At 40.8% G+C, this 24,878-nt stretch overlaps 1 long non-coding RNA gene across 2 annotated transcripts; it reads right to left on the bottom strand.

Moving 5' to 3' along the window:
• Positions 1 to 451: 451 nt before the first annotated feature.
• Positions 452 to 24,787, bottom strand: LOC108513285 (uncharacterized). Of its 2 annotated transcripts, none has more exons than XR_001880849.1 (3): positions 24,716 to 24,787; positions 21,917 to 22,001; positions 452 to 644 (listed from the first exon to the last, which is right to left on the bottom strand). It is a non-coding gene; the product is annotated as an uncharacterized LOC108513285 (long non-coding RNA). The 2 variants fall into 2 exon arrangements; XR_001880848.1 differs by lacking the exon at positions 24,716 to 24,787 and adding an exon at positions 24,594 to 24,686.
• Between the last annotated feature and the right edge of the window lie 91 nt (positions 24,788 to 24,878).

Here is a 24,878-nt window from a genome sequence, read left to right as displayed (position 1 = left end):
GGAGTTCGAGACCAGTCTTACCAACATGGAGAAACCCTGTCTCTATTAAAAATACAAAAATGAGCTGTGCGTGGTGGTGCGTGCTTGTAGTCCCAGCTACTCAGGAGGTTGAAGCAGGAGAATCGCTTGAATCTGGGAGGCAGAGGTTGGAGACTGTGCCACTGCACTCCAGCCTGGGTAACAACAGAGTGAGATTCCATCTCAAACAAACAAAAAAAAAAAGACAAGACAAGAAAAAATGAAATTAAAAGCTTTTGAATAGAACATCTAGATGAAACACCATCAGAAGATCAGGAGATACGGTGCCTGCCTGGATTAAAGCAAGCAGCCAAAAATGTCCCGTCAGATAAATTGTTTTTTACCCAATTTTAACACAACTAACCCACAGAAAAATCAAAACACTGACTTTAGTAAGAACAAATTAAATATAATGCTAAATCTCACCCATTCCACACTTTTATTATACAAAACAACATGCAAAAATATTTTTACATGAGAAGGGGATCTCTTTCCCCATAATGTGACCACTTGATGTTCAGAGTAATGCTGCAGGTCAGGTTCTTGTATCAGGCACTGCCTTAGGTCTACTCCTTCATTTCGCTGTCACTGCTGTATAGTATAAAAATTGCATTTCACAAGGTTCACTGTAGCAAAGGGAAAAAGCAAAAGCATATTTTGCAATATTTAAGTACTTTTGAAATAGGCTGTTCCAAAATTACTGTAATATTTTAATAGCTCACCTTCAGAATGTTAATTTTCGTATTACTTTTTTTTTGAAAAATGTATTGTGTATAATGGTAAATCAATCAAACAAACAAACAAAAAACCCTAAATGTCTAATTATACAAAAAGGAAAGAGTAAACAGCAAGTTTCCCTTCCGCCTACCCTTGAGCTGTAATATCTTAGTTCACCTCCCCTGAGACATCGCTGCTCTCTGTGTCTCAGGTGTCCTTGCAGAGAGAGTATCTTTATACCCAAATGGGAGCACAGACCATAAACACCACTCTGGGCCTTGTTTTTGTCACCTTCTTCCCAGCTCTTTATAAACTACTAGTGCCATTGTTCAGCTTCACTTTAAAGTGTTCAGAGCTCTGCATTTGGATTCAGGAACAATGTAAGAAACTCAAGAAGGATTTTCTTTGAAAATTGGCTTCTTTCAGCCACAAATTCATGGGGAATGAGTGTGGCTACAGAAGTTTAATTTCTAATAGAAATAGAATAACATCATAAACGTGTGGTAGAAGGAAGAGGAAAACACTACTACTGCCACCAAATCAGTAAAAAAGAACTATTGAGTTAAAATAGTCTAATCAAGTTTGAAGCTCATGAGCAGATAATAGATTCCACAGAAGGAGGTGCTTAAGCCATCTTAACATTCTCCTATTAAGAACAGTGAAAGTATTCAGTAGGGACCCTCTTTCTGTAATGGCCTAAGTCTTTTTTTTTTTTTTTTTTGAGACAGTGTCTTGCTCTGTCACCCAGGCTGGAGTGCAGTGGCGTGATCTCGGCTCATTGCAGCCTCCACCTCCCGGGTTCAAGCAATTCTCCTGCCTCAGCCTCCCGAGTAGCTGGGATTACTGGTGCCTGCCATCACGCCTGGCTAATTTTTGTATTTTTAGTAGAGATGGAGTTTCACCATGTTGGCCAGGATGGTCTTGATCTCCTGACCTCATGATCCGCACACTTCAGCCTCCCAAAGTGCTGGGATTACAGGCATGAGCCACTGTGCCCAGCCAACGGCCTAAGTTAATTGGCCTTCTCTTTTGACACTCAAGAGAAAGTCTGACTTGGTGATATTCCTTTGCGAAATTGCTCCAGCTCTTCATCAAGGAAATTTGCATAGGCCTGTACAGGCTGCTGGGCTAGTGTTGGAGAGATGGAAAAGATAATAAGGAGGCCAGGGGAAAGAAGGACTGTCCCACCTCATCTACTCCAAGATTCCAAGAAGGTGCTATGGTTTGAATGTCTCCTGCAAAACTCATGTTGACATTTCATCGCCATTGTGATGGTGTTAAGTGATTAGGGGATGAATGGATTCGTGCTGTTATCACCAGAGTGGGGTCCTAATAAAAAGCTAGTTCAGCCCCCTCTGCTCTTGCTCTGTTGCGTACTCTTGCTCTTCTACCTCCCACCACGGGGGGAGACAGCATAAAGGCCTTCACCAGGTGCTGACACGAGGCTATCAGACTTCCTAACCTCCAGAACTATGAGCCAAATACATTTCTGTTCATCATAAATTACCAAGACTGTGGTAATGTGTGGTAGCAACATAAGACAGACTAAGACTGAAGGGTACCCAGACTCTAGGTGACAACAGTGGACAGGGCCAGTAGGTGACCCCAGGCACAGCCTGGAGTGGTAGGAAAGACAAACGGCATAGGGGGAACACTCCAGAGAGAACAAATGCAAGAGGCAGCTCACCAGTAACTAACATATTTGCCTATGGAGTCAGTTGCATTTGAATCAGCACACCACAGTATACTGATCTAGAAGGAGTTACTCTCTCTGTGACTCAGTTTCCTCATCTATGATATGAGGCTAAATACTAGTGCCTCCCTAAGACTATAAGCATCAAATGAAAAAATATAGGCCAGGTGCAGTGGCTCATGGCTGTAATCCCAGCACTTTGGGAGGCTGAGGTGAGCAGATCACCTGAGGTCACAAGTTCAAGACCAGCCTGGCCAACTTGGTGAAACCCCATCTCTACTAAGAAAAAAATTAGCTGGGCATGGTAGCGCATGCCTGTAGTCCCAGCTACTCGGGAGGCTGAAGCAGGAGAATCACTTGAATCCGGGAGGCAAAGTCTGCAGTGAAAAAAAGTAAATAAAAGAAAAGAAAAAATATGTATTAAAAAAAAGCTTAGAATGATGCCTGGCATATTGTGAGCACTCAATAAATGTTTGCCCCTTGGATTACAGCAGTGGTCTTCAAAATGGGCTAAGGCCTACCTGGCTCTAGGCACCTGCTCCCTTGTTTTTTCTCAATCATGCGAGGAATCCTACTGTCTCAAAGTCTTTGTATGTGCAGCTTCCTAGGTCCCCAATGCTCTTCCCGTTATCTGCATGGCTGATCCCTCACCACTCCAGGTCCTGCTCAGATGTCACCTTCATAGTGGGATCTTCCATTATCACCGAGAACTGCTCTCTCTTCCTCCTTCTCTGTTTTTTCTTTCTCCATACCACGTCACCATCTTATAAGTCATATTTTTATTTTTTTGAGACAGGGTCTGGCTCTGTCACCCAGGCTGCAGTGCAGTGGCATGATCTCAACTCACTGAGGCCTTAACCTCCCAGGTTCCAATGATTCTCCCACTTCAGCCTCCCAAATAGCTGGAATTACAGCTGAATACCACCACACCTGGTGAATTTTTGCATGTTTTTGGTAGAGGTGGGCTCTTGCCATATTGCCCAGGCTGGTCTCCAACTCCCGAGCTCAAGCAATCTACCTGCCTTGGCCTCCCAAAGTGCTAGGATTACAGGCGTGAGCCACTGCGGCTGGCCTTAAATTGTCTACCCACCCGTCACTCCCTCTTCCCTATCAATAACACATAAACTCTGCGAGGGCAGATATTTTGTTTACTGATATATTTCTAATACTCAGAGAGCACTAGCATACTGCAGGTGCTCAATAAATATTCATTGAATCAACAAATGACTATTTCACAGTATACCCATTCTCCTGTTTAGGTACATTTAGACATGTATATTGCTTCCCATTTTGGCTGTTAACAAACAATGACATGATGGACATTTTTGTATATATTTCCTTGTGCACACGTGAGTTTATCTAGAAGTGGAACTACTGTATCATGGATTAGGCACATCTTTAATTTAGTAGTTATTACCAAGCCACTCTCCAAAGTGGTACTTATTTGTATTCCCACCTGCAAGGTATGTGACTCCTGTTTAATCTCGACATTACTTAACAGTATCAGACTTAATTTTTTGCCAATATAAGACACGGCATTTTATTTTAGTTTTAATTTGCATTGATCTAGTTACTAATGAGTTTGAACATCTTTTGTGTGTTTATCAGTCATTTTGACTTTCTTCCCTGTGAATTGCCTGCTCATATTTTTTTGCCATTATTTTTAACATATTCTGGATATCAATATTTATCAGTTTTATGTGCAGCACGTATCTTCTACAGTGTTTATTACTGTCTCTTATAATTTTTTTTTTTATTTTTTTTGAGATGGAGTCTCACTCTGTCGCCCAGGCTGGAGTGCAGCGACATCTGATCTCGGCTCACTGCAACCTCCGCCTCCTGGGCTCAAGCGATTCTCCTGCCTCAGCCTCCCAAGTAGCTGTGATTATAGGCGCGCGCCACTACACTCAGCTAATTTCTGTATTTTTAGTAGAGACGGGGTTTCACCATGTTGGCCAGGCTGGTCTCAAACTCCTGACCTCAGCTGATCCACCTGGCTCGGCCTCCCAAAGTGCTAGGATTGTAGGCATGAGCCACCGCGCCCAGCCAATTGTCTCTTATAACTTTTTAAAAGTGGTTTTTTGATGCACAGAAGTTAGTTCCATTTCTTAAAAACAAATTATCCCATGTTAATTACTTCTTACAGGCGCTTAGAATTTTCTTACATATATAGATTTAAAATATATTTTGGAAAACTACATAGGCATTTATTTTTCAGCAAGATCTGTTACTATCTTATAGAATACATGTCTTCCAAGCACAGATTTGGGGACATGCTTCTCTAAAAAAGAGGGATGGACAGGACAGTTTTTAGGGTGTTTTCTGTTTGCTTAATTTTTAGAGACAAGCTCTCACTATATTACCCAGGCTGGCCTCGAACTCCTGGCTCAGGCAATTCTCCCACCTCATCCTCCCAGGTAGGTGGGAGTCCAGGCATATGGCACCACACTCTGGCTCAAGACAGGAGGTTTTTGAGCAGAGCACAGACATGATAGAAGCAGATTATAGGAGCAGAGAATACTTCTTATTGTTCTCTTAATGTTTTATGTGGGGGATTTTGCCTCCACCATCTTGAGCTTATATAGTTGTTTAAAAAATCTTGACTGATTTATACAACAGCAGAACTTATTCCATTTGAAGGTTTTGTTTTATCCAAACATTAGAGGAGGCTGAAGTCATTCTGCATACTACTCCACCAAGAGCCTAGGAAATCCCTTTACTGAAATACATCACTTCATATATGAAAGGCTTAATGTTGCTGTAATGTTCTGGTTATTACAAAAGATTTAAGATCTGAAATGAAGTAATGGGATCCAGGCAGATATGTTCATTTTCATTTACCTAAATGCCTGATGATTATCAATGGATTATTAAATGCCTAAACTCTAGCATGACAGAGTAGGCCATGAGCTCACAGTTCCTTCCCTCAGATTGTCAAGGAAACACTCTAGATTCCTTATCAAGTTTGATCCTTTAAAGATAGGAAAAGCAAGAGGCTGCTTCTTGAAACTCAATTCTGATCCTCTTTTTTCCTTCTCAATTACAGTCTCAGGTGGACACGTTGATAATTTAAATGATGTTTAATTTCTTCATTGATTCCCACCTTTTATTTCTTTTGACTTCTACTTATCTCAACACAATTCTACATCCTAGATTGCTAGAGTTAATAGTGAGGTTGTCTAGGCATTGTTAGCCAAGTAACATACTTATTCAGATCAACAAAATATGTGCCATGAGAACATAAACTAATTTAACTTCAATAGAGAATATTACCTTTTCAAATATCATACTATTAATAATGTTTTAATGAAAGTACTGAATAATTTCTAAGTAATCAAACTAAGACAATATGAGAAATTACTCTAATTACTCATATTACTCTAATTACTCTAAATTACTACAAACTAAGGCAATATGAGAAAAAACTAAAGACAATTTTAAAGTATTCAACATAAATGTCTATAACTCCACATGTGTATAAAGGAAAAATAATTTTATGATAAATTACCTGATGAACAACCAGGAACAATGGTTTGTTTCACAAAGAAATGCTCGTTTTAATTTTATCACCATTCTATAAATGCCCTCTTTTATGTAATAATGTAGCATCAATTACTTCCCTCTGCTAATAGATTTAGCTATTAAGAGATTCATTATAGCGTGGATGCAGTAATTCCAGCACTTTCGGAGGCCAAAGCAGGAGCACTGCTTGAGGCCAGGAGTTCGAGACCAACCTGTGCAACATAGCGAGACCCTGTCTCTACAAAGAATTAAAAAATCAGCCTGGCATGGTGGCAGCACCTATGGTCCCAGCTACTCAGGAGGCTAAAGTGACAGGATCACTTGAGCCTAGGAGGTTGCAGCTGCACTGAGCCATGATCATGCCACTGCACTCCAGGCTGGATCACTGAGCAAGACCTGTCTCTTAAAATAAAAAAAAAAAAGAAAACAAACCAAAGAGTAAGAGTGATGGCCCTAGTGAATAATATTACGTGTCTTTTTTCACCATATCTAATAAAACATCTTTCTAAAACTTGGTTGAGACTATTCACCAGAAATTATAAATTGTAAACTTTTCACTACTGCCAATTGGCAAAGGATACATGGAAGAATTCAATTCTTCTAGCTGCAAAACAAAGAAACAAATTTATTTTTAATTTCTATAAGATAAATATAAGTCGACGGTGATCTCACAATAGCACTACAGCCTGAGAGACAGAGTGTGATCCCGTCTCAAAAAATAAATAAATAGGCCAGGCACGGTGGCTCATGCCTATAATCCCAGCACTTTGGGAGGCCAAGGCAGGTGGATCATGAGGTCAGGAGTTGGAGACCAGCCTGGCTAAGATGGTGAAATCCATCTCTACTAAAAAATACAAAAATTAGCTGGGCGCAGTGGCGGGGCACCTGTAATCCCAGCTACTCAGGAGGCTGAGGCAGGAGAATCGCTTGAACCCGGGAGGCGGAGGTTGCAGTGAGCTGAGATCGCACCACTGCACTCTAGCCTGGGCGACAGAGCAAGACTCTGTCTCAAAATAAAATAATAAATAAATAAATAAATAATTAGAGAGATTCAATATAGACCATAAAAAGATCGTAAATTAATTTTAACACTGCAGAACTTTTTACTCCAGAAACATGTCTGGCTCTTCGAATTTCTCTTTATCATGTGCTAGTGTATAATATGCTCTCTCTTTTTTTTTTTAAATCATTTTGCTAATTTATGATAAAATGTTGTTTTATTTAGCAGGAAACATTCTGTCTTACAAGTTGGGGCCCAGTCTCTGTTAGGTCAGACTGGAAGAATAGTAAGGGCACTCCCACATTCCAGGGAGACAGTAAATGATAACTGGCAGGGACATGGAATCTCTGTAAAGCACTATGGGAATTCTTAGATAAGAAGTGTACTCTAAACAGAGTCCTCTTGAGAAAATCTCCGATTGAAATTTGAAAATTTAACAATTACTGAATTACCATCAGCATTCCAAGAACATTTTTCTTTTTTCAGACCCTACTAAATGAATCAACCTTGCAAAACTGGAAAATAAAACTAAAATATTTAATATAAAAACACATATTCCTTTTCCTTTTCTTTTCTTTCTTTCTTTCTTTCTTTTTTTTTTTTTTTTTTTGAGATAGAGTTTCACTCTTGTTGCCTAGGCTGGAGTACAATGGCGTGATCTCAGCCCACTGCAACCTCTGCTCCCTGGGTTCATGTGATTCTCCTGCCTCGGCCTCCCAAGTAGCTGGAAATACAGGTACCCACCACCATACCTGGCTAATTTTTTGTATTTTTAGTAGAGATTGGGTTTTACCATGTTGGCCAGGCTGGTCTCAAACTCCTGACCTCAGATGACCTGCCTGCCTCAGCCTCCCAAAGTGCTGGGATTACAAGTGTGAGCCACTGGGCCTGGCCAAGAACACATCTTCCTTTCCTATACTGTTTTGATTTATCATTCTTCCAGTGATAAATTGAAAAAGTAACATTTACCACTTCATTGGTATAGTAAATTTATAACTGACATCAAGATTTAGGAAAAGCTTCAAAGCATGTAGAAGAAGAGAAAGTCAAGGTTTTATAAGAAAATATATAAATAAAATATTGGGGAAGTGTGCAGGGAGAAAAAAATAAAATTTTTGGCAGCCATGACTGAAAATAAGCAAGGTGACATATATAAGATGGTACTGACAGAAAGAAGGAAAACAGGAAAAGATCTGAAAATCATAAATGTACCTAATTGTTCCAAAAAGCTGTAAGAGAGAATACATGAATGGCATTACAGCTTAAAGGGACTGTAAGGTGATCCTCCCTTTCAGAATTGGTCAAACAAATCTGTAGTAATTGTTCTTGTTATTTGAGGAAAACGCTAAGATCCTGTTTACCTTCTTTTGGTCTAGTGCAGATTTCTCTCCTACCTGGTCTGAAGCTCACACCAGTAGTGCCACCCCTTCAGATTGCATAATACATATGGCGCATTGGCCCAGACAGATACAATTGCACCCGGTAATGGTGAAAACCCTTCCTCTCCTTAGCATGAATTATCTTGTCAGATCACACAGTTGCTCTTGGATTCAGACCCTCCCTCTCTCCCTTGCTCTCGCTCTTCCTTCTGCTGAGTGCCTATTTCTTTCAGACAGTAACTTCGATTCTGGGTATCTGAAAATGAATAGAATGTAGTCTTTTTCCTTTAGGAGCTCACTATCTGGAAGAAGATACCAATAGGGAAACAATTAAATACAATACAACACAATACATTTTCTACTAAAATTGGCAAAGGTTGAAATGAAAAACAATATCCAGTATTAGCTAGAATTTGAGGAAACAGAGCACTGAATAGGTAACAATTTTTCTGGAGGACAATTTAGTACTATGTTACCAAAAGCCCTTAAAAAAAAAAAAAGTGAATGCAGTTTGCTTCAGACACTCTACATCACTCAGGATTATCTAATAAAACAATCAGGCCAAGCACAGTGACTCACGCCTGTAATCCCAGCACTTTGGGAGGCTGAGGCAGGTAGATCACAAGGTCAGGAGATCGAGACCATCCTGGCTAACACCATGAAACCCCGCCTCTACTAAAAAGTACAAAAAATTAGCCAGGCATGGAGGCGGGCACCTGTAGTCCCAGCTACTCGGGAGGCTGAGATGGGAGAATGGCACGACCCGGGAGGCGGAGCTTGCAGTGAGCTGAGATCACACCACTGCACTCCACTGGGCATTAGAGCAAGACTCTGTCACAAAACAAAACAAAACAAAAAAACAATCAGACAATTGTGACCATCATAGGCAATATAGCAAGACCCCATCTCTACAAAACATATTTTAAAAAGCAGCCAGGCATGGTGGGGTGCACCTGTAGGCCCAGTTACCTGGGTGACTGAGGAAGGAGGATTAGTTGAGCCCAGCAGCTCAAGGCCACAGTGGGTTTTGATCACACTACTGCGTTCCAGCCAGGGCAATAAAGTGAGAACCTATGTCCAAACATAATAATATTTATTGGACAAATTTGCAAAGATGTTTGCACAAATGTATCTATTGTAGCATTTGTTGTAATAGTGAAAACGCCACAGTGAATCCCTAAGTGTCCAGTAATAGGTGATTACATGCTACATCCATATAACAGAATATAATTATTACCATCAAGAAGGCTATAGATTTATATGTATCAAGTAAAAAATATGCTTTTGACACATATTTGAGTGAAAAAAGGTTACAAAACATAAAATAGATGTGATGAAAATGGTACTTTACCTCTGTGGTCTTCCTCCCTAAAACCTATCGCCCTAGTCTAACTATGGGAAAAACATCACAAAAGTCAATTCCAGTGAAGGGGCATCCTACAATATCCCTGACCAGCTCTCTTCAAAGTTTCCAAGTTCTCTGTAATTAGTCTGTTTTCACACTGCTATAAAGAAATACCTCAGACTGGGTAATTTATAAAGGAAATAGGTTTAATGGATTCCCAATTCCACATGGCTGGGGAAGCCTCAGAAAACTTACAATTGTGGCCGAAGTGGAAGCAGGCACCTTCTTCACAAGGCGGCAGGAGGGAGTGAGTGTGACAGTTCATGAAAAACTACCATTTATAAAACCATCAGATCTCCTGAGAATTCACTCATTATCATGAGAACAGCGTGGGGGAAATCAACCCCATAATCCAATCACTTCCCTCCCTTGACACGTGGGGATTTCAATTCGAGATGAGATTTGGAGGGGGACACAGAGCCAAATCATATCAGTCATCAACACAGGAAAGTCTAGAAACTGTCACAACCAAGAGGTCTCTAAGAAGGATATGACAACAAAAAGTAATGTGGTATCCTGGATGGGATTCTAAAACAGAAAAATAACATGAGGTAAACACTAAGGAATCACAATAATTTACAGATTTCAGTTAACAATGCATCAATATTGGTTTATTAATTGTAACAAATGTATCATACTAATGTAACATGTTAATAATGTGGTGGAATGAATATGGGACCCCCGTACTGTCTTTGCAATTTTCCTATAAGTATAGAAATGCTTTAAAAACTAAAGTATATTTAATGGAAAACAATATAGTGTAAACTATTTTTAGAAAATATATATTTACTGGCCGAGTGCAGTGGCTCACGCCTGTAATCCCCAGCTCTTTGGGAGGCTGAGGTGGGCAAGAACAGTCTGGCTAACATGGTGAAATCCCATCTCTACTAAAAATACAAAAATCAGCCAGGCGTGGTGGTGAGTGACTGTAATCCCAGCTGCTAGGGAGACTGAGGTGTGACAATCACTTGAACCCGGGAGGCGGACGTTGCAGTGAGCCAAGATCACACTACTGCACTCCAGTCTGGGTGACAGAGGGAGACTCCATCTCTAAAAAATAAAAGGATATATATGTACTATATATGCATAGGAAAAAGTGTGGAAGTAGAAAGATATATGGCAAGGTGTTAATGCTTTTCAGTCAGGTTTATTGAGTTATAATTTATATATAATAAAATGTACTATTTTTAGTGTACAGTTCTATTAATTTTAATAAAATGTACACTCATGTAACTACCACCACAATCAACATATAGGACATTCCCATTAGCCCTGATGCTTTTGGTAGCCCAGATCCTGGCAATCACTGTTTCTTCCCCTACAGTTTTGGCCTTTTCTAGGATGTCATATAAATGAAATCATACAGTATGTACCCTATTGATTAAAATTGGGGTTTTCCCATTTAGAATGTGAAATTTTGGATAACAATTTCCTTGCTCTTGTTATATTGGTTATTTATATTTTCTAACTCTCTATAATAAACTTTACTTTTGCAATTTAGAAAAATAAAAATATTATGATGGGTATTGTTTTTTTTTTTTCTTTTTTTTTTTTTTTGAGACGGAGTCTCGCTCTGTCGCCCAGGCTGGAGTGCAGTGGCGGGATCTCAGCTCACTGCAAGCTCCGCCTCCCGGGTTGACGCCATTCTCCTGCCTCAGCCTCCCAAGTAGCTGGGACTACAGGCGCCCGCCACCTCGCCCGGCTAGTTTTTTGTATTTTTTAGTAGAGATGGGGTTTCACCATGTTAGCCAGGATGGTCTCGATCTGCTGACCTCGTGATCCGCCCGTCTCGGCCTCCCAAAGTGCTGGGATTACAGGCTTGAGCCACCGCACCCGGCCTATGATGGGTATTGTAATAAGAGAGGCAATAAAACTAATAGATTACATATAAGGACAATTTTGTTTTAATATTTAAGTTGCAGAATTACTTTACTAGGAGTTAATTTTTTTTTTTTTTTTTTTTTTTTTTTTTTGAGACAGAGTTTTTTTTCTTTTTCCCAGGCTGGAGTGGAATTGTGTGACCTCGGCTCACAGCAACCTCCACCTCTCCGATTCCAGCGATTCTCCTGCCTCAGCCTGTGGAGTAGCTGGGATTACAGGTATGCGCCACCATGCCCGCCTAATTTTGTATTTTTAGTAGAGATGAGGTTTTTCCATGTTGGTCAGCCTGGTCTCGAACTCCTGCCCTCAGGTGATCCACCCACCTTGGCCTCTCAAAGTGCTGGAATTACAGGTGTGAGTCACTGTGCCCAGTCTTTTTCTTTTTTTGAGATAGAGTCTTGCCCTGTCACCCAGGCTGGAGTGCAGTGGTATGATCTCAGCTCACTGCAACCTCCACCTCCCAGGCTCAAGTGATTCTCCTGCCTCAGCCTCCTGAGTAGCAGGGACTATGGGCATGTACCATCATGCCTGGCTAATTTTTGTATTTTCAGTAGAGACAGGGTTTTGCCATGTTGGCNGAGTTTTTTTTTTTTTTTTTTTTTTTTTTTTGAGATGGAATTTTGCTCTTGTTGCCCAGGCTGGAGTGCAATGGCACAATCTCAGCTCACCGTAACCTCCGCCTCCCAGGTTCAAGCGATTCTCCTGCCTCAGCATCCTGAGTAGCTGGGATTACATGCATGCGCCACCATGCCCGCCTAATTTTGTATTTTTAGTAGAGATGAGGTTTTTCCATGTTGGTCAGCCTGGTCTCGAACTCCTGCCCTCAGGTGATCCACCCACCTTGGCCTCTCAAAGTGCTGGAATTACAGGTGTGAGTCACTGTGCCCAGTCTTTTCTTTTTTTGAGATAGAGTCTTGCCCTGTCACCCAGGCTGGAGTGCAGTGGTATGATCTCAGCTCACTGCAACCTCCACCTCCCAGGCTCAAGTGATTCTCCTGCCTCAGCCTCCTGAGTAGCAGGGACTATGGGCATGTACCATCATGCCTGGCTAATTTTTGTATTTTCAGTAGAGACAGGGTTTTGCCATGTTGGCCAGGCTGGTCTCAAACTCCTGACCTCATGTGTTCTGCCAGCCTTGGCCTCCCAAAGTGCTGGGATTACAGGCATGTGCCACCATGCCCAGCCCAAGGAATTAATTTTGAGAGACAATAGAAGTTAAGAGGCAAGCTCTAGGATTAGCCAGAGCTCGGCAAAAATCCTAGCTGTACTACTGGCCGGTTGTGTGACTTACAAAAGGCTAGTTAGTAGATTTTACCTTCAATAATCCTCACTTTAAAATAGGATTAAATACAGTACTTGTCTTCTAAGGTTTTAAAAAGGCTTAGATGGTAGCCGGGCATGGTGGCGGGCACCTGCAATCCCAGCAGGTGGGTGGGGCAGGAGACTGAGGCAGGAGACTGAGGCAGGAGAATCACTTGAACCCGGAATGTGGAGGTTGCAGTGAGCTAAGATCGCGCTACTGCACTCCAGCCTGGACAACAAAGGGAGACTCTGTCTCAAAAAAAAAAAAAAGAAGAAGAAAACTAAAAAGGCATAGATGAGACTATGCATGTAAATCATGGGTATTTATTAACTTTAAACTGCTGAAATTATTTGTATTGTTTATTTGGCTATTCTTATACTCTTGATATTTTTTGCTATCTCTGTTGAGCTCTGGAGGTGTTTAGATATGGAAGAGCATTCTACGTCGGGGAACAGAATGTGCAAAAACAGTCATGCAAGTGCCTCCAAAGACAGAGAATAGCAAGTGGGGGCAGAGTAAGCGGGTATGGAGATCACAGAGCCCAGGCATAAAGTACCTGGTCAGCTAGCTTAGCTTCATCCTTAGGCCTGAAGACAGGAACGGTTTTGTTTGGCCAAACAGGTGTATGTGTCTATGTATACATACGAACACACACACACACACACACACACACACACACACACACACACATCTCATGTCTCTCATTGAACCTTTATGCCAGGTTAGTCTCCCCTTCCACCTGTCCCCCTCCCCATGCTACCAAAGCATTTTATTCCTATCTCCATGACTGCACTTTACCACGTGGTGCATTGTGATCGCTTGTTTACAAACCTGTCTCTCCCAATAGACTGTGAACTCCTACAGACTGTCTCCTACCTCACAGCTAACCTCTGAGGAAGGTCTCATTAGGACTCCAGCATCACAGGAAAGAAAGGGGGTTCTGAGAGTTCAAATTATGTGCCCAAAATTACACAGCTAGAACTAGGATTTGAACCCAGGCAGCCCATCTCTGAACCCAAGCTCCTGGCTAACACTAACATTCTACAGCATACATAGTAGATGATAAATAAACACCTAGATCCTTCCCTTGGTCAACAGTTACTGGTGGTTAAGTGAGAGAGGCCCCTATCATGGCCACAGATGAGTATGGATCACAGGAAGGGTCACCCTTGCCCCTCCTGACCCCCCAGTCATGCTTTCTATTCAATGCTCTCACATACAGCACCTCCCCTAATGCTTACAACAAAACCATGAAGTGGGTAAAATCATGCCTGTTTTCACAGCTTAGGAAAGAAGGGTTCAAAGACTTTAACTCACAAAAGGAGAACTAGTTAGGTAGCAGGTTGGAACTCTGTTTCCCCAACAATAAATCCAGGACTCTTTCCCCTTCACTCTCATGACCTCATATCTAATGCTCTGGGATAGGAAAGAGGGTGGAGGGGGTGCCCAAAGACAACTACTTTGAGGTCAAAATTGGACGCTTTCTTAAGGACATAAGACTATCATTTGGAGTAGGGGCCCCTGGTAAATCCACTATTGCCATAGCTGTGGTACATGAACCACAATGGGTTATTATACATCTAAACAAGTTAGAACAAACCATAATATAGGGCACTATCCCTCTCATTTTCCCCTCCCTTTTCATGTAAATAATTATGTAAAGTCAAATTCTTCCCTCTTTTTTCTTTTCAGGTCTCAGCTCAGTTATTTCCACCCCAGCAATATCTTTCTCACACCCCACAAGCATGTACTCATTAATCCTCTTCCACCTTTTATTAACCATTATCCAGTTACTCAAGTAAATCTTTCTTTTTCTGACAGCCTTTGTTCCATTTATAAACTCCAAAACAACTCCATTACAGTTGACAAGCACAAAAGTACTATTCATCATATACCTAAATTAAGGGAAAGACCAGCCATTTACCTTGAACCGTTCTAGGCTCAGAGAACAATACCATGTACCATGGTGATCAGATGGTGATCAGATGTCCCCTTAACAATCTTCTCAGATGGTTCAGGTCCTTCTTTATCCTAAGCTAATGAAACTGTGGTGTACAGTGGTTAATGTGCCTGTGGTTGATCCAAATCCCAGTTCCACTACTCAGTAGCTGTATAATTTGGAGCAGCTATTTAATCTTTGCCCCAATTTCCTTATCTGTAAAGAGGAATCATAATGGAATCTGCCCCCTAGGGTTATATGAATTAAAAGGGTTAATTCACATAATCACTTAGAATTGTCAGGAATAAGGCAAGAACAAAATAAACATAGGTTATTGATATTTTTGCAAACACAAACATTCAATATTTAAAAAGCTTTTCAATGGATGGACGTGGTGGCTCACACCTGCAATCCCAGCACTTTGGGAGGCTGAGGCAAGTGGATCACTTGAGGTCTGGAGTTCAAGACCAGCCTGGCCAGCATGGCGAAACCCTGTCTCTACTAAAAATACAAAAATTAGCCAGACATGTTGGCGTGCGCCTGTAGTCCCAGCTACTTGGGAGGCTGTGGCATGAGAATTGCTTGAATCCAGGAGGCGGAGGTTGTAGTGAGCCCAGATGGCACCACTGCACTCTAGCCTGGGAGAGAGAGTGAGACTCTGTCTCAAAGAAAAAAAAAAAGCTTTTAAATTTTACTCTTAAAAAATACTATTACAATCTTAAAAAAAAAAAAAAACATATTTTTAACTGCAAATGCAGTGTTTCAGTCATATAATCAACTAATTATATACCTTTACTGGGTAACCAAAAGACCTGACTGCCGCTCATAATACTGTTTCTATGGAAAATTTATTTGAGTTCAGGAGTTTATTTACAAATGAAATTTTGAAGCACAGTTTACCTGGAAGATAGAATGTTTATATTAAATATCTAAATGTGTATAAATCTATATCTCATTTTATTTACCAGAAAATCCTTTACTTTTTTGAAAGGGAATTTATTTCCTAAGCAATTCATCTATTTCTGTTTTCATAGCTGCTATGGATCAGGTACTCCTGGAAAATATAAATCAGAGGGTGAAGGGGCCTGGGATATTTTCGATTGTTCACAGGGTCTGGCTTTTGCAACCAGTCTCACAGGTGCTGTAAAACACAGCATTTATATAAAATAATTAGGCTTTACCATCTGCACTTGCTAGAGAGCTCAGTTTCCCGAAGATAAGTTACTCAGCTGAGGTGCTTGACTCCCAATGGGTAGAGTACAAAGAGGAATCAAGTTAGACTCACAAGAAAGCCATCCCTGCCTGTTACTTTCTTTTTATCTCTCCAAATAAGGAAACACAATTTTTTGCCTTGCAGACTTGAAGTTCTGTTTTGTTTTATTTATTTATTTAGAGATAGAGTCTCATTCTATAGCCTCGGCTGGAGTGCGATGGCACCATCATGGTGCACTACCACTTTGAACCCCTGGGCTCAAGCAATCCTCCTGCTTCAGCCTCCCAAATAGCCGTAACTACAGGTGCACACCACTGTGCCGGGCTAAATTTTTTATTTTTGGTAGAAGTGGGGTCTCCCTTGATGTTCATTTTGGAATTAACAGTAACAACAGAATATTTGTTGGTAAGGTTGCCAGATTTAGCTAAGAAAATTATAGATCTCCCAGTTAAATCTGAATTTCAGAAAAATAAGGAATACTTTTTTAGTGTATGCACTAAATATTGCACGAGACATACTTATATGAATAGAGTATCCCTTGTTTATCTGAAATTTACATTTGACAGGCCATTCTACTTAATCTGGTTATCCTGTTAGTAGAAGTAAATTACTTCTTTAAGAAAAAAAAAAAAATAGAGTCAGGGTCTCACTGTGTTGCTCAGGTTGATCTTGAACTTCTGGGCTCAAGCAATCCTTCCATCTCAGCCTTGCAAAATGCTAGGATTATGGGAATGAGCCACCACGGTTGGCCTGGAAGTGAATTACTTCTAAACATATTACTGCTCTCTGTCTCTTTCTGTCTGTGTCTCTCTCTCTCTTCTCTCTCTCTCTCACACACACAGCTTTTCATACTTTGAAGAAATACATATATTTTGTAAACAAAGCACACCAATATGTATTTACCTTCAAGGTTTAGGAAACTGGTTGAATTCAGGAACCACCAATAATTCTCATTTATAATGAAATTGGGGGATAAATCTATAATCTCATGGGATAAATCTATAATCTCATGTAATCATATTCTATCTCTTACTTAGTTCTGTACAATTATAGAAATGAGCTACAGAACTGAATTTTTATTTTAAATGCATTTATGTTCTCCTTTCTCAAAAAGTAAATGGAATCTGTTGTCTCAAAACAATTTAATATGATAAAATACTGCCACCTGGAGATCAGAGGCAGGTATGACTAAGATGAACCTGATTTCCAGTTCTGGAATAAGAAATGTGAGTTAGGTTGACACTTGATTTAATAATGCCATTCTGTCACTTGCTATCATATGAATCTACTTTTTCCTCATTTATTCATTCATTTAATGAACATTTGCTAAGTTTCTGTTACATCCCAGACACTATGCTAAGCTTTGAGAATATAAAGATATATATGACCTACTTCCTTCGAGTGATTTGTCATTTTCCCATTCAACTTGGACTTAGTCTAAGCTCCTGCTTCATCTGACACAGTTCAGTTTTTGGACTTCCTTATTGTTACACACATTTCATCTTCAATCTTCATGAAATCTCCCAAAGATGTGGCACACAACCCCTTTTCTTTGATTATCATAATGATTCATTCATGACAAGCTGTGAACTTATAGAGGATTTATTTTGATGTCTGAGAGCATGCGGGATGCGTGTGCGTGTGTGTGTGTATGTGTGTGTGTTGGCGTGTCCATTTACAGTAACATTAACAATTGCAGACTGAATAATAGACTCTCTTTTTAAAGTCTTCTTCCTTCCTACCACTTTGACAGGCCTTTCTCCCTCTGCCCCCGACCTCTTTCTTTTGGCTATCTCTTAGCAATAATCCCAACCCCCAAACTCACCCCACTGAACAATTCTTCCAACTTTATTATGCAGAATAATTCAACGTTCTCAATCTCGTATCCTTAAACTCAGCCTCCTGCCCACCTATGCACATCCGACTATCAGACGACACAATGGGTCTTCTACCTAAAGTCTCATCCCTTCTCTTAGCCCTATATTTAATATTTCCCCACTGACAGAAATTACGCCAATTTCTTAAATTTCAGAGTGGTAGCAGTTTGGGTTTTAAATAAACACTTTAAAATAGAGATACAAACGAAGTGTTATGGAAACCTTTCCTTTGCTTCCCTTCCTCCTTCCCTCTCTTTCTTTTCCTTCTTTCTTCTTTCTCGCCTTCCTTCCTTCCTCTTCCTCTGCTATACTGTAAGCTATCTCTATACATATTTCTTAGCAGTCTTGTGGTTCTCCATGATAATATTGCTGAATTTGGACTAAAATTCAACAAAAAGAGATAAAACTGAAGGAAGGGTTGTAACGCACTACGGCCAATTTGCTGACCCATATCCTTTGCTTTCTGGTTAAGTCTGTAACACAAACCTTCTAAAGCTGGAGTGTTCCTATGACAAGAACCAAGAATCTGTCTTGCTGATAACCGTCCCCTAATCCTGTTTACTCTTGGCCTTAAAAAGGAAGTCTGAACTTGAAACTGGATTAAAAGTAAATTTTGTAGAATCATAACCTGAAACCATCCCAAATATTAAGGTTTTTTTTTAAAGAACCAATCAGTCAATGATTCCCCTAAGCTTTAGGATGGGTTCCTTCTTCAAACCACTTGGCAGAAAGGCTGGTGTAGCCAGAACTGCTCTGCTAAGGAAAAAAGAGCACTTGCCTGGGCGGTAGTGATGCCATCTGATTAGCATTATGACTGGGCCTACTTTGGTTTAAAGAGGGGCTGCTGGAATCACTTTACTTTTAGAAATAAAATCAGGAAGTTTCATTCATTCCTACCTCATTTATTGAGCACCTACCTTATGTCACGTTCTTTGCAGTGTGCTTAGGATACAAAAATCAAATAAAACATATTTGCCCTCAAGAAAGTTATAGCCTAATGATGAAAGCAAGTTTATAAAAAACCATATATGTAGGAATCTTGTAAATGTCTGTCCATATAACTTTTTTTTTTCTTTTTTTTTTTTTTGAGACGGAGTCTCGCTCTGTCACCAGGCTGGAGTGCAGTGGTGCAATCTCGGCTCACTGCAACCTCCGCCTCCCATGTTCAAGCGATCTCCTGCCTCAGCCTCCCGAGTAGCCAGGACTACAGGCACATGCCACCACACCCAGCTAATTTTTGTATTTTTAGTAGAGACAAGGTTTTACCTGTTGGCTAGGATGGTCTCAATCCCTTGACCTCGTGATCCACCTGCCTCGGCCTCCCAAAGTGCTGGGATTACGGGTATGAGCCACTGCACCTGGCCCATATAACTTTTAAGGTCTGTTTTGCCCCTTGTTTTCCAATGCCATTAACAACAACAAAAACAACAAAATACTAAAAATGGTAAGAGCGTCGGCCGGGCGCAATGGCTCACACCTGTAATCCCAACACTTTGGGAGGCTAAGGTGGGCAGAACAGCTGAGGTCAGGAGTTCATGACCAGCCTGGCCAACATGGTGAAACTCCATCTCTACTAGAAATATAAAGTTAGCCGGGCATGGTGGTGCATGCCTATAATCCCAGCTACTCAGGTGGCTGAGGCAGGAGAATCACTTGAACCCAGGAGGCAGAGGTTGCAGTGAGTTGAGATCGAGCCATTGCCCTCCAGCCTGGGCAACAAGAATGAAACTCCGTCTCAAAAAAAAAAAAAGCCTCTGTGTTCATTTTTGGGTCTCTCACTAATGCTTAAGATGTACAACCTAGAGGCTGGGCACGGTGGCTCATGCCTGAAATCCCAGCACTTTGGGAGGCCGAGGCAGGTGGATCACGAGGCAGGTGGACCTTCCTGGCCAACATGGTAAAACCCCATCTCTACTAAAAATATAAAAGTTAGCTGGGTGTGGTGGCGCCTGCCTGTAATCCCACCTACTCAGGAGGCTGAGGCACGAGAATCACTTGAACCCAGGAGGTGGAGGTTGTAGTGAGCCAAGATCCTGCCACTCCACTCCAGCCTGGCAACAGGGTGAGACTCTGTCTCAAAACAAAACAAAACAAAACAAAAAAAGTGTACAGCCTAGAGTAGACAAGAAACTGGGTTTCCCCCAACTCCTGGTCTGGTGCACGTTCCATGACACCATACCACGCTCCTGCAGAAATGGTGGCTCACAGCTCTTCACCAAGTGATTCTTCCTTTCACTATTAACAGTTCCCAGAAGGCTCGCTCATCTACAATAGCATAGCTCTCCGAAGGCCATCAGTGCTGGACAGCTCAGATCCAATCTCTTGGCACCTTTTTTAGAGGGTGTCTCAAAGAAGGAATCTTACCAAGTTTTATAATAGTAGTCATAGTACACCATGGCTTTTGAAATAACTTATCTTTTCAGGTCTGAGTTGTAAAGCAAGCCTATATAACACCACACTGTGGGCTATTTCTCTTAACTGGACTTCCTGTTTCCATTCTTCTATAGAACAATCTTTTAAAAATGTAACTTAGACCATGTCATGCCTTAAAACTCTCCAATGCCTGTTGCTGTGCTTAGGGAAAAAAAACAGAGATTTCTTATATTGGTTTAAAAAACCCTTCCTGACCTGACCCTCTGGCAACCTTGGGGACTTCATTTCATACTACCTCTTCTTGTCCCCCTGCACTCCAGACCACTACGCTGGCATTCTTTCAGTTCCGTGAACATGCCAAGCTCGTTTCTGCTTTATGACTTCTTATCTTTTTTTTCTTAGCTGTTTCCTGAGCCAGGCATGCAAAGAGGCATTAAGCAGTGACTATCTTGGCCAAGACATTCTGGCATCAGGGGAAATGGAGGTGGAGACACACTTAGAAAATGATGGAATGGCTTCTGGGTAAAAACAAACAAAAACAAGAAACAAACAAAAAAACACCTCTTCCCTATAAGAATCACAAAGGACAACACAGGAATGATTGTGCTTCAGGCACTGAGGTAGAATATCCATTTGCTTTGTGATACCTTCCTTCCCCTTTAGAGCAGCAGTCCCCAACCTTTTTGGCACCAGGGATGGGCTTTGTGGAAGACAATTTTTTCATGGATTGGGTGGGGGTGTTCTGGGGATGAAACTGAAACTGTTTCACCTGAGATCATCAGGCTTTAGTTAGATTCTCGTAAGGAGCGCCGCCCACCTACATGCGCAGTTCACCCTAGGGCTCCGGCTCCTGTGAGAATCTCATGCCACCGCTGATCTGACAGTAGGTGGGAGCTTAGGTTATGGTAATGCTCACTCACTGGCCACTCAACTCCTGCTGTGTGGCCCAGTTCCTAACAGGCCACAGACTAGTCCCAGTCTACAGCTGGAGGTTGGGGACTCCTGCTTTCACAGCACCCTAACTTTCTGAAGGGAAAGGACAATGCATGTTTGTAGCTCAACAAATGAGGCTGTACTAGAAAGGCTTCCAAACCCATCCATCACCTGAGGACCTTACAGAAAGAGAGGTTCTTGACTCAAGTAAAATGTGAAAAAAGTTATCACACTTCCGATTCGAATGGAAATTTGAATACTTACTGAATATTTAATAACATTAACCATTTGTTGCTGCTTAGGAATCATAAAGGCATTGTGGTGAAGTCTTTAAAAGTTTTAATCTTTTAGCAATCCATATTAAAATATTAGGGATTAAATTATACCTGAGATTTACTTCAACATAATACTAGAGACTGAAAAATGTCGGAAGAGGGGCATTTTTTTTTACAGGTTTCATCTGAATACATATTTTTCAGATCAATATTACAGGTTATCACATTATCTACTACATACAGCTTTGCAAGACAGAAATCACAGTTTTCTGGCCACAGTATGAAATGATTGCATTGTATATACAATGTACAAGGACAATGACAGTTTCTGGGTGATGTACTTCTAGCTGCACTTGTGGGTGTGTTTATGTGTGTCCATGTGAATTACCTGAGATGATACCAAAAATTAGTAAGTATAAATTCAGTTATAATTTTCTTTTGAAATCTGTTTCTTTTCTTATCTTCATAGCACCCTAAAAAAAAGCAACAAAAATTTCATTCCACAAAGGGTCAGAGTCAACATCACTGATAACAAGTATTTGATTGATATCACTGACCAGGGGTTAATGGCTGGATGAGGGATTCATTATATTTTTCTGTCTTCCTCAGTATATATGTTTCAAATTTTCCATAACACAAATATTTTTTTAAAATAGAGATTTCTGGGGCCCCAGCAGATTTTTCTCTCAATGGCTCTCCACTGCCAGTACTAGGAAATTCGCCAGCAGTACTCCTCCTTACCTACCTATGCTATACAATGTATGAGTACTGGGAGGCAGGGGAAGGGTCTTGTTAATCAAAGCTCCCATCCTCTAAACATAATCCTCAGGAAGAAAGTATCTGATTGGAGTAATTTATTCAAGGTATACATTTAACAGTTAATCCAAAGAAGGGATGTTTACAGTTTAATGGAATTAAAGGAAAATATAGAAAACCTGAAAGATCATTTCTTTCAGGGAGGGACTCTAGATTTTAGATAAAAGAAATCACACTTGAAATTGTACCTCTACAACAACTCTATCTTGCGTCACTCGGTGCCTAGCTCAGTACATGTCACCACACTAACCCTCTGCTTCCTCAAACATGTTAAAGTTCATTTTGCCTAATGGCCTGCATTTTAGCCATATGTTTTATTCAAGGATGCTCTTCTTCTTCTTTTTTTTTTTTTTTTTTTTTTTTTAGACAGGGTCTCATTTTGTAACCCAGGCTGGAGCACAGTGACATGATCATAGCTCACTGCAGCCTTGACCTCCTGGGTTCAGGTGATCCTCCCACCTCAGCCTCCCAAGTAGCTGGGACTACAGGCCTGTATCACCACGCCCAGCTAATTTTTGCATTTCTTGTAAAAATGGGGTTTTGCTATGTTGCCCAGGCTGGTCTCCAACTCCTGGGTTCAAGCTATTTGTCTGCCTCAGCCTCCCAAAGTGCTGGATTACAGGCAAAAGCCACCGTGCCTGGCACTCAAGGACTCCTTTCCCTCAGATCATTCCACGGCTGGCTCATGCACTTCATTCATATCTCTACTTCAAAGTTGCATTTTCGGGAAGGCCTTCCCTGATACTTCTCCTTCAGTACAAACTACTTTTGAACTTAAGCTGTTATTTCGGAGTCTTATCTGACTAAATGAAAACTATTTTATTTGCATACTAATTTGTCAGTCTCTTATATCAGGAATATAAAATCTCTGACTATAAAGCTCTTATACCTTTTGTTGATAGATGCATCCTGACCTCCTATCACAGGGTGTGGCTGAAATAGGGACTTCAAATAGGTATTCAAAATCTGAATACCTATTTCTGAATACCTGAAATATGTACATTTAGAAGGGTGCTTTCCTGTGTCCCTACATCATGTTGCAGGTTGTAAACACAAATGCTACAGGGCTCAGTTGGGTACTAAAGATAAAGAAAAACTAGATATTACTTGAACTGATGTAAAGGAGGCAGATGCTTTTCAGCTTGAACCATTGTTGCCAGGCTACAACGCAGATCTAATGTAGTCAGATCTTCCCATTAATTCATGGGATGCCACAGATCCTTTTTTTTATTCTTTCAATTTTAGCCATTAGCAACCAATTTGAAAAAAAAAAAAGTGGCATGTGAATCACCAGTTGCGAGCTCTGTTCATATAAATAAGACAATTTGAGATTAATTAAAAGGAGAAACTGGGAAAAGATATTGAGAAGACTGTATAGTAGTGTTTGTAACGGTGAAAAATGGGAAACAACCTAAACATCCATCACTATTAGAATTCCCAAATAATTTGTGGCAAATCTATTTGATAAAGTCTAGCTATATTTATCAATGTGGATAGCTCTCAAAAACATAGAATTTGGTGAAAAAATCAAGTTGCAGATCAATACACAAAATAGCATTCATATAAAACTTCAAATACCCCAAACCATTCTACATATTGTTTATAATACATAGTAATAGTTTAAGTTTAGAAACCTAGATTGGCAAGATACATATCAAATTCATGATCCTGGCTGCCTCCCTGAAGGTGGTAGTAGAGTGGAACTGAGAATAGGGGACACCTGCTTTATCTGTAATGCTCTGTTTCTTTCATTCATAAATCTGTTCGTTCTGGATAGTGGGTGCGTTAAGTGTTTACTCTGTGCTTTTCTTTTAAAAACATTTCAGAATTTTTTATTTTTAAATGGTGGGTGGTGGAAGAACATCTTATCCTAGAAGCCAGGAGACTGGAGTTGTCTTTGCTCTGCCTTTTCTGGCATGGATACAATCTCTAGATATGGTTTCCCCATTAGCTAATGCGGGGGTGGTATGTGGTGTTCCTCCAGAGTCCCTTCAATCTAAGGACCTGTGAATCTAAAACCTTCCCACCTCCCACTCCCACACCGGAAAGGCTACCCAGACCAGGCAATGAAACGTGCATTTCTTCCCTCATTTAAGATAGATCTCTTTCTCTCAGCCTGCAAGTCGTTCTCCAGAGGCTTTAAGTATAGTGGAAGTAGAACTGTCTTTGGCGACAGAGAGACACCTGCAACAATTAGCCTTTCTGAGCCTCAAATTCCCCATTTGTAAAAAGGAGATTATAACTCCTACCCATAAAACTGTAGAGAGGTTTAGATATAACGTTATGTGTAGGGCCCGAACAGAATAGCTATTAATAGTGGTAACAGACTCTCATTTACGGGCTCAGCATCATGGTCGCTGAACAGAATCACCTTCTTCACGCCGCCTTCCAGCCAGTTAGTTTAGCCGCGAGAAGTCCGGGCAACCAATCGGAAACAACCAAGGAACAGTTGCACTACGACACTCTGGTTCCGCCTTCGGGCGTGCTCGAACAGCATTCTGGGAATTGTAGTTCTTAGGGATCTGACACGCACC

This window comes from Rhinopithecus bieti, unplaced genomic scaffold (assembly GCF_001698545.2).
Source record: "Rhinopithecus bieti isolate Rb0 unplaced genomic scaffold, ASM169854v2 scaffold_31173, whole genome shotgun sequence".
In the NCBI taxonomy this organism is placed as follows: Eukaryota; Metazoa; Chordata; class Mammalia; order Primates; family Cercopithecidae; genus Rhinopithecus; species Rhinopithecus bieti.
The sequence above is the reverse complement of the archived record's forward strand: the minus strand, read 5'-3'. Positions and strand labels throughout refer to the sequence as shown.